Raw genomic sequence first — 11,001 nt, 5'->3', positions numbered from 1 at the left:
ATTTTTCTGACATTATTACCAAAAACTCCCATAATGCTCGGGCCTTATTTATTATAGTCGACAGGTTGACAAAACCCCCTGTGTCAGTAGCACCAGAACTTCACTCCACCAAAGCCTGCAACGACTTTGCCAAATTCTTCAGGGACAAAATCAAAAACATTAGACAAACATTTTTTTCATCAACTACAAGTTCAGGATATGAACCCTATCCACTAGAAACCAGTATAAACCCAATGGCTCAGTTTCAACCCATAAACAGTAAAGAACTGCAGGACATTCTATGTCAACTGAACTCCTCCTCCTGCTGTCTGGATATTCTACCCACAAGCTTTTTCAAAAAAGTTTCAAAGATCCTGGAACCAGCCCTGCTCCAGGTTGTCAACTTGTCTTTAACATCTGGAGACCGAGGCCCTGTACAGGCTATTGGTAAATGCATTGAGGACATTATTGACTGGATGTGCCACAACTTACTTCAATTAAACAAAATTGAGGTTATTGTCTTTGGGGTTAAAGAAAAAAGGTTGGGTGTTACGGTTGTGGCTGTATTTGGCTTTGGTTTTTCTTCTGTTTTGTGTATTTTTGTCAGAGTGGGACTTCTTTGTGTTTGGATCTTTGTTTGTGTGTCTGTCTGTCTTTTGATTTGTTTCAGGTGTGGTGCTGGAAGTGTGGCTCCAGTTGGTCCAAGCTAAAGGAGGGAGCCTTCAAAAGCATCATGTGGACCTCCAACCCATAAGAAGGGAGCTGGGCTGCAAACAGTTTCCATTGCAGCTCAGTGATCTTCTCCACCTGTTTTAGTTTGTGCACACTTTGTAGTTTTTTTGTATTCTGTTTTGGGCCCACTCTGTTGTTTCGTATTTAGGCCCGATCCGAATACTCCCCTTCTCCCTCTCCCTTAGCCCTCCCCCTTCGTTCATCCCTCTGTGCTTGCTCCAAACAGATTGCAATGAAAAAAATAGTGTCTAATATTTCGGACGTGACTTCCGTTCAATGACGTCATCAACATCGTCGGCGCTTCCAGCGGTTGAATATCCATAACAACAGCAGTTTTATAACTTTAAAAAGGTCCCACTACAACATAAAGTCATTACTTACATTTAAATGTAAACATCTGCGGTTCAGAGCGCACCAAAGTAAAGAGTGTTGTTTAATTTAAGTGAAGCTGTAGGGGTGAACTGCCATTTTCTTTAGTATGACTTTTCTCCTGTTTATGTTAGTCCAGGGAGGTTAGTGTTTGTTATTCTTTTACTTTTCTTTTACAGGTAAGCTCCCTGGGTTGAGTTAGTTGGGGTTTTGTTTGTTATTTTGGGCTTGGTTCACCCTGAAGCCTTTTGCTTCACTTTTAATTATTGTTTTGTTCTTGTAAATAAATGTGTTAACCTTTTTATTGAGACATTTGTTGTGGTTTCGTTCCACATTTCTTCTTTATTTACTTTTACGTTAGGCCTCAGACCCCTAGACAAATTGGGGCGTAACATTGGAGGTCACTACAGAGCTTCAATCTATTAAACTAAAAACTACCAACCAGACCAGAAACTTGGGTGTTGTGCTGTTACAGCCTAATGTCGACTTGGAGCCCTATGTCAGGTGCTCACAGCCAGCTAAACTCTTCCTCCAAATCAAACTCCTGGGAAAGACTTGTGTGTCGAACTGGAGGTTTAATAAAGGGAAGTGTGAAACTACAAACAGAAACATAAATACAATAATTATTATTCCTCAGAAATATAAAACAATATGATTTATGATTTAAAGCTTAAACAAAAACAATAGCAAAAATCTTTCCATCTCTAATACTCATTTTGCAACAAAGATAGTCATAAACTCAAATAATCAACTCAAATAGCATTCCTTAAATGTGCACAGTAAAATAAAAATTCAGAATACTCACTAGCATTGCACCTAAATACGTTCAGGACACCTGATGACACTGGATGGAGATGCCACATCCGCATGCAGTGAAGCCATGCCGAGACTGCACATTCAGTCACATGCTCTGATGATGTCACACTGTGATATCAAACTGTGCCAGCAGGGGGAGCAGTCCAAAAGCAGCAGGGAGATGAACGACTGTCCAGAACACTCCCTGCCTGGCATCTACAATGATGCCACACACTTAGTCTTCTGGCGAGAGTAATAACACACATTCAGCAACCGGCCTGTTGAAGGTTTTGAGATTCTTGCCACGAATCACTCTGACTTCCACTTTGTTTACAGCACCATCCATGTCTGGAAGGGTCTTGGAAATCACTCCAAGTGGCCACTGATTTCTCCTGACTTGGTCATTCTTGAGGAGGACAACATCTTCCTTTAGGTTTGGCCGAGAACGCTGCCACTTTCGTCGACCTTGCAGTGTGTGGAGATATTCTTTGCGCCACCCTGTCCAGAACATCTCAGCTAGAGCTTGGACACGTTTCCACTGAGATGTATGTAAATGTCCTTCTTGAAAGGTCATAGCTTGAAGTGCAGCCAGACCACATTTTTGGATGAATAGGGTAGATGGAGTCAAGATGATAGGAGGTTCTGGGTCTGAAGACACAGGTACAAGTGGCCTTGCATTAATGATAGCGACACCTCTGCCATTAGAGTTGTCAGAACCTCATGTGTCAGTTTAGGGTTCCCAGCTTGCAGTAGAATAGAATCCAGGATGCAACGAAATAGCCCTATCATCCGTTCCCACACTCCACCCATGTTTGATGCATGTGGTGGGTTGAAAATTCATCAACATCTCTGGCTCAGCAGATAATCTGCAACAGAGTCCTCGCCGGAATCAGGAGGTTCCAACTTCAGCTCTCTTGATGCACCAACAAAGTTTGTGCCACAGTCCGACCTCAGTTGTTTTGCTGAACCACGAATGGCAAAAAAGCGTTGAAGAGCATTAATGAAGCTGGAAGAGCTCATACATTCGATGACCTCAATGTGAACAGCTCTTGTAGCCATACAGGTCAACAAAACAGCCCAGCGCTTACTGTTAGCTTGCCCACCTCTGGTATGTCTTGTATGTATTTCCCAAGGGCCAAAAACATCCAGACCCACATTAGAAAATGGTGGGTCAGTCTGCAAACGCTCTGAGGGCAAGTCTGCCATTTTCTGCTGTTCCATTCTGCCCCTCAGTTTTTTGTAAGTAGCACATTTGTGAATGATGCTGTTGATGGCTCTCTTGCCTCCAACTATCCACAGACCATTGGATCTGATGGCACCCACAGTTATGTGCCTCCCTTGATGTTGCACTTCTGTGTGATGGTGGCGGATCAGCAACACTGAAATGGGATGTTTTCCTGGGAACATTACATTGTTGTCGAAATGAAGCTTGTGACAGGCGTCCTTCTACTCTGCGCAGGTCTTCCTCGTCCATGAAAGGTGTGAGCTTATTCTAGCGGGAGATTTTGCTTTGATCTTAGACACTGAATTTCTCTGGACTAAACTTCCTTTTGAACCAATCTGATGATGCACTTTTCAGCTCGCAGCAACAGTTCTGGTGTCAGACATTTTTTACAGCAGTGCCAACCTTGACAGCTGTGAGATGTTTGTTTTTTATGGCTGTCAGTAACATGTTGAAGGTATGCCACAGATTTGACGAGGCGTGTCCATTGAGAAAATCGTTCAAAGCGTGCCGTCTCAAAATGTGTTTTGGAGACTGTAGTGGTCAGTGAAGCCACTTTTGGGTGAACTTCAGTGTCTGATTCAAGATTTATAAGTTCAAACCTTTGGATTTTGAGATCTACAGGCTGAGACTTAAGGAGCAAATCAGGGCTTGGCAACCATGTTGTGGTGGCAAGCTCACCTGCAGTAGTTGAGCGGGAGCCATAATCTGCGGGGTTGCTTTGAGATGGAACATATTTCCACTTCTCAGTGAGAGTTGATTGAGGGATTCTTTTTATACGGTTGTTGACATACACATAAAACCTTCGGGTTTGCTTGTAGATGTATCTAAGAACAACCTTGCTGTCTGTGTAGAAGGTAATGTTATTAATCTTTAAATCCAGTTCTTGAATGATGATCTCTGAGATTTCTACAGCGAGAACCGAGGCACAAAGTTCAAGTCTGGGAACTGTGAGGTCTGCTACAGGTGCAAGTTCACAACGACCATCGCTGTGTGTGACTTTCAAGTAAGCAACAGTGGCGACAGCTTTCACAGAGGCATATGAAAAGACGCACAACTCAATAAGTTTTGCTTGCCACAATGAAAATGGGACGTATGTATGAGGTACATGTAGCTTCCTCAGATCTTTTAAAGACTCACACCATGTTCTCCATTCATTATACATCTCCTGGGGTAGTGGGCAGTCCCACTGCAAATCCCCACTGGAAAGCTTTCTCAAAATATTTCTGCCTCTGATCGTCACTGGAGCGAGGAAACCCAGAGGGTCAAAAATGCTGTTGACTGCTGACAGCACTCCCCGACGAGTGAAGGGTTTCTCGGTCTCCGGGATTTAGAAGGTGAAAACATCAGAGTCAATATCCCACCTCACTCCCAGGGTCCGCTGAAGTGGAGCCTTGTCCATGGAAAAGTTGAGTTGTTTCATGTCTTTTGCCAAGTCTTCAAGAGGGAAAGCCTTCATCACATTTTCTCGGTTGGAGGCAATTTTGTGAAGGTGGATGTTCGAAAGAGAGAGAGCATTTTCTGAGCTCTTTGGAGGACATCAATAGTGTAGCGTACAAGGGGGGTGAATATGAAGTATTCAATCCCAAAGTTGATTGCAAAATATGAATTTTATTAAATTGAAATTTAATAAAATTATCCTCGGGGCACCACCTTCGTAATGAAGGAAAATATTACTCATCAATGATTAGCCGCTACTTCTAATCAATAAAGTAATCAATTAATCAGTCTCAATTTTAGCGTGAGTGTCTTTACCCTGTGAAGGGACTTTACCACAAAGAAGAAAATAATGATATCAAACAACGACGTCCTTTTTAACATTTATTGAATAACATGAGGTTAAACAAGCAGAAATAATGGGCGTAAAAGCATGGAAAGCAATCAACATATGTGGAACACAGAATATAGCTTTAAATAATAACTAGAAATAGGTAAATGGGAAGAAAAGACACACAATATTGAGGTGAGAAATGCTAAATGTGTGGATGCATGAAGTGTGTGTTGTGCATAAAAAGGGTGATGTTACTGATCTGAGAATAAGCTATTCTTAAAATGAGGAATTCAAACAGGGCAAAGATGTTACTCTTGCAAAAATAGTTAATCTTTGTTCTAACCACCAGCAGTTGACTGTATGAGCGAAGTTCGACTTCTCACCGGTGGTCTGGAGATCTGGGTCTGCTCTGCCAGGAAGGGTGGTTGATCCCGTTCCCAGGTGGATGGTTCAGGCGGGCCGTGGAGGCGAGATCTGCAGCCAGGTGTAGAAGGAAAGGGAACCTGCGGTTCTGCTGGTTCTGCTCTGTTCAGTCACTTAGCTTCTGGGGTGGTCGAACGATTTCTCTATTCCGTTTTGTGACCAAAAAGTATAAGTCGCAAAGCTGGCCGGACAATGAAACTTATCGAATGGTCTGGCATTAAAAATCAGTTTCAAAATAAAAGCATCAAAAATGGTAAAAAGTTGGAATCAGTCTATGAAATAAACGGGAGACAAAAATGTAGAAAAGAAAGAAAGCGTGTGAAAAAACATGATCTTAAGACTGGAAGAACCTAGATGCTCTGCTCCTGTTCTGGCTTATCAGCCCTGTTGGCTTAGAGGCGTGTTGTTGAGCCTGTCTGAGAAGCCTTCAGAAGGTGTTGAGAAGGTCTGAGCGGCAGCCAAGAAGGGGAAAAAGGGAAGAAGAGAACCTCTGGCCTGCGCGCCAGGGTTTTTCAAACTGAGAGGCAGGGCCAGAATCGCCCAATCCGTGGGGATTTGAGGCATTTTACGATTGGAGGTAATTTGCATGTCCCAATGAGCTCTGTCAATGCAAATATCAGGAGCGTAACTTTATTCTGGTCTCTGGATGTGTTCTTAATGCTGAATTAACAACAAAAGAGGTTTCTATCAAACAAAGTAATAAAAAAGTTTGTAAAACCCTATATGTATGTGTGAATCCTTTATGTGGCACATAAAACGTTTCCCAAAGTCCACATAAACACAGAAAAGCAATTCTCCAAGCTTTGACGGTTACACAATGATTAATTAATGGATTTTAACCTCAAAGTAGTTGTGAATCTTCTTCTGTTAGGAATAAATGGTTGATTACACAAATGTAATAATAGGACATTTTTTGGTGCTGTGGAGAGATGTTTTACATGTAAGAACCAATTAACAAAAGCCCTGTGATTTAAAACATAAGAAAGTTATGAAGGGTACATGTTTCAAACAAGGAGTCTGAGTGTCTGCGGGGAATTCTTCCACTCTCCAGGGGGTCAGCCTGCTGGAACCAAGACTCTTTTGAAGTTGACGGCTGAAGTTAGCCAGAGTTTTCGAATGCAAAATAGTCAGGGTTCTGGCCCAGTTTAATGACTTACGTCCGAGTGGGTGATAGGGGTTTCAGATAACTTTATGGCTCTTTGCTGGAAGAGGGACTCTGTTATCTTGAAAAAAAAGGCATTCCACATGAAAGTTGGGTGACCAAATGGTCAGCACAGGTTATCACAGTTGTTTCCAAGGGTGGAATGCTACAATAGCCTCTGCTTAAGAAGCGTCATCAACATAGAAGTCTCTTTCTATGTAACGCTTTGCGTCGCTTCCATACTGTCCTTCTGCTTTCTTTGCTGCTTTTCTGAGTCCTAAGATGGCCACTGCTGGAGAGGGGCTGTTACCGAAGACATAAACTCTCATTCAGTAGTCAATAACATCTTTGGAGAGGTCATTGTCTTCGTACCAGAGGAAACGCAAAAAAATCTCTGTTTTCTTCTTTCACTACAAAACAATAGAACATCTGTTGTATGTCTGCTGTGACGGCAACAGGTTCTTTTCGAAACCGGAAAAGTACACCCAACAGACTGTTTTTCAAGTCTGAGCACTGGAATCAAATACCAAACGAATTTGTCCAGGCTTGTGTGGATGATAAACACCAAAAATAGGCAAGTACCACCTTTCTTTGTTGTCTTCAATAGGTGGTGCCACCTCTGTTCTCCAACATTTTTTGCATGAACTCGGAAAAATGGGTTCTCAAGTCATCTTTCTTATTCAGAGTGCGACGAAGGGAGAGAAGTCTCTGATGAGCATATTCTTTGTAATCAGGTAAAACACGTCTGGGTGTACAAAATGGTAGTGGTGCCACCCAGTAGTTCTCATTGTCTTTGTCAAAGTCATTTCCATCATTTCTAAAAATCTTTTGTGGCATTATGGTTTCCCCAAGCCGCCAGGAAACTAAAAACCAGAACAGTGCAAGACTCTCCAGCCAGGAAGACTGAGACAAATGATATAGAATATACAAATCTTTATTACATAGACAATATTTAAAATACTATAATTAAAAATACAAAAGAAAGGCTCCAAACGCTGTACAGGTGAGTTGCACTCAATCCCCTGGGTGAGCTGCAAAAGAGTCTTCCTGTCGCAGTGGACCAGTTCTGATGCTCCGTCCCAGCATGAAACAAGGTACTCCGTTGAGTGCAGGATTCCAGGAGTCAGCAAGGTCCATGGAGTGGATCACCCAAGCAGACGCACCACCTCCCGTCGTTCCAATCTTGCTGGCAGACATTGGGCAATCAAACTCCGCAGGTTCAAACTCAGCAGCGAGGCTCACCACGAACCAGCAGCACTACCATGGAAGGCACCACCTAGGACAGTGGCCCTACATTAGTGCAGCCGCAATACAGCAACAACACAAAGCACTTCACCTTGCGGCACACACAGCAGTGCACCCAGCAGCGCCCCCTACAAATAAATTCAGACACCACACCGATGTAAGAGCAGAAGCAATTCGGTGGGAACGTGAAGGTCAACCTGCAGAACAGCAGCTTCAGTTGACAGCTGCACTAGGATTTCAATATTCTGTGCAAGGACTCATTAAAGAGCCCCCAGCACCCCCTCAAAACCTGGAAATGAAGGAGTTAAGAGAGATCCTGCAGCAGCAACAGGAGCAATTTAACAAGCTTTCTGAAACCTAACACAGTTTTGCAACCAACCACAGATTTTGAGTAGTCCTCCCCAGCCTTTTATCTGTAGACGCTGCCAACAACCGGGACATTATGCACGTGAGTGTGGTGGAGCTTGTGCACCTAGGCCCCCACAGTCGCAGTCGTACAAGTCTAAAAAGCACGGCAAGTCGGGAAACTAGCACCCCCTGAACTGCAGAGCCACAGCTCAGGTGGGGTTGCTTTGGGCTCAAATCCCACTCCTGGGGAAGGAGAGGCCTCTAACCTAATCGCTGCTTGTCCTCATGTTGTTGTCGAAATGAGTGGAGTTAAAGTTCCAAGTTTACTGGACATGGGGTCCATGGTGTCAACGTTAACAGAAAGCTTCTTTCGCAAGCATTTTGAACCGTGGGGCCATGAACGTCTTCAAACATGCCATTGGTTACAGCTTAAAGCTGCTAATGGTTTAGCCATTCCATATATGGGTTATCTGGAGTTGAATATCGAGCTTTGTGGGAAGGTGATGCCTGGTTGCGGGGTCCTTGTCGTCAAAGACTCCCCTGGTAATGCCAATTTGGCACCAGGAATTTTAGGGATGAATGTTCTCCGCAGGTGCCATCAGGAGTTGCTTGGGCAATATGGATCAGCCTTGTTCAACGTGGACCCAGTTTCTCAGGCCCCAGCACCCATTCAGCAGGCACTCCAGTTTTGCCATTCAGCACCTGAAGCAGCCGCCACTATGGTGTTGGGACGTGCCAAAGTACGGGGACCACATACCTGTTACGTTCCGGGTGGTCACATGAAGTTGGTTGCCGTAACATGTCCACACCAGTTCTGTAACAGAACTGTCCTATTTGAGCCATCAAAAATCAGATTGCCAGCAGGTTTGATGGCATCGTCTGCCCTGGTTCAGGTTAGGCAAAGTACAGCATATGTACCACTTTTAAATGTGGGGACCATTGATGTTTGGCTAAACCCGCGCACAACTGTGGGTTTGCTGCATGATGTCAGTGTTGTGAGCCTGCTTCCAGGGATTACCGAAGTGACAAGGCAGGTGGAAACCATTCTGTCACACACCGCATATGATGTTGTGCTGGGCCAGATTGAGGCACTATCCCTGGAACCGCTACTTGGGGAGGATCAAGTAAAAGTTCGGGCGCTCCTCCGTAAATATGCAAATGTCTTTGCTGCCTATGATGGTGACCTTGGGTGTACCAGCCTCATTAATCATGACATTCCTTTGTGTGATGATGTTCCTGTTAGGCAAACAACAAAGCGTAACATGCAGAACTCCAGCTCCATGAAGCTGGAGTTCTTGGCTCTTAAATGGGCGATGACTGAGAAGTTTCGTGAATACTTGTTGGGCCATCATTGCATTGTGTTCACAGATAACAACCCTCTCAGTTATTTGTCTACAGCAAAGCTGGGAGCCATGGAGCAGCGTTGGGCAGCCCAGTTAGCATCATTTGATTATGAGATTAAGTATCGTTCTGGCAGAATTAACCGGAACGCTGAAGCTCTGTCACTGCAGCCCATACCCAGCCCTGCAGAGGTCGGTGACATGGTACCTGGTACTCCACTGCCCAGAGATATACAGCAGGTTCAGGCTCGACCAGTGCAGGCCCACGGTAGGAGGGAGCTGTCAATGCCTGTATTTCCTGAGCAAACTGCTGCAGAAGTTCAGAATCTACAGGATTTTGATCCGGTTTTGGCGAGCGTTCTCCCTTTCTGTCGAAACAAGCGTTATCCAACCTCCTCAGAGCATGATGGTCTGTCTTAGGTAGCCCTGGTCACTGCTGCGCCAATGGAAAAATCTTGTGGAGATTGACGGTTTGGTTTATCGTAAGGTCCTTTTTTCAGACAGCGGGGAGGAGGTTTTCCAGCTGTTGATGCCAGAAGTAATGATCCTTGAGATATTGGATCAGGTCCACCAGCATCATGGTCACCAGGGCATTGAGCGGACATTAGCTCTGTTAAGAACCCGGTGCAACTGGCCAGGTATGTCATGGGACATAGCTCATTGGTGTCAGTCCTGTGAGCGGTGTCAGTTTGCTAAAGATGGCAAACGATTGGACCATGCTCCCCTCGGACACCTCATGGCATCTAGGCCAAATGAGCTGGTGGCTATGGATTTAACCATCCTGGAGCCCTCCTGAAATGGTGTAGAAAGTGTTCTTGTTTTAACAGATGTATTTAGTAAATACACAGTTGCCATCCCCACCAGAGACCAGCGGGCATCAACCGTTGCCAAGGTGCTCGTCACAGAGTGGTTCTCGAAGTTTGGTGTTCCGGCATGGCTTCATTCTGATCAAGGGCGCACCTTCGAGAGCCAGCTGATTCAGCAACTCTGTGGCCTCTACGGCATTGAGAAATCCAGAACCACTCCTTACCACCCTGCAGGTAAGTGTGAGAGGTTTAACCGAACCTTGGACAATCTCCTCAGGGCTTTGCCGGGAACACGCAAGAGTGATTGGAGCTTCTGTTTGCCCCAGGTCAAGTCTGTTACAACACTACACCGCACCAAACAACTGGTGAGTCTCCATTCTTTTTAATGTTTGGCCAGCAACCGAGACTCCCTGTTGACTCCTTGTTGGGGCAGGTCAAAGAACCCGGTCAGAGGAACCATCCAAAATTGGGCGGAGGAGCATCAGACACGATTGTGTGTGGCGTTTGATGTAGGCAAGGACAGGTTGGCTGTAGCAGCTCACCGTAGGAAGCAGAACCACGACAAGCAGGTTCGGGAGACTCCTCTGAAGGAGGGGCAGTTGGTTCTCCTACGCGATTTCGGCGTGTGTGGTTGTAACAAATTTCAGGATCGTTGGAGCTCCACCATTTACCAGGTCTTAAAAGCTAAACAACTCTGGTGGAGTTGTTTATACAATCGCCCCAAAGCAGGATCTGTCAAAGGTTAAGAGGGTTCATCGTACACTTCTGAAAGAGTTTCTGGGGGCATCAATCAATCAATCAATCAAACTTTATTTATATAGCACTTTTCA

Source organism: Oryzias melastigma, linkage group LG19, assembly GCF_002922805.2.
Source record: "Oryzias melastigma strain HK-1 linkage group LG19, ASM292280v2, whole genome shotgun sequence".
Taxonomy (NCBI): domain Eukaryota; kingdom Metazoa; phylum Chordata; class Actinopteri; order Beloniformes; family Adrianichthyidae; genus Oryzias; species Oryzias melastigma.
This window is presented reverse-complemented; position numbering follows the sequence as displayed.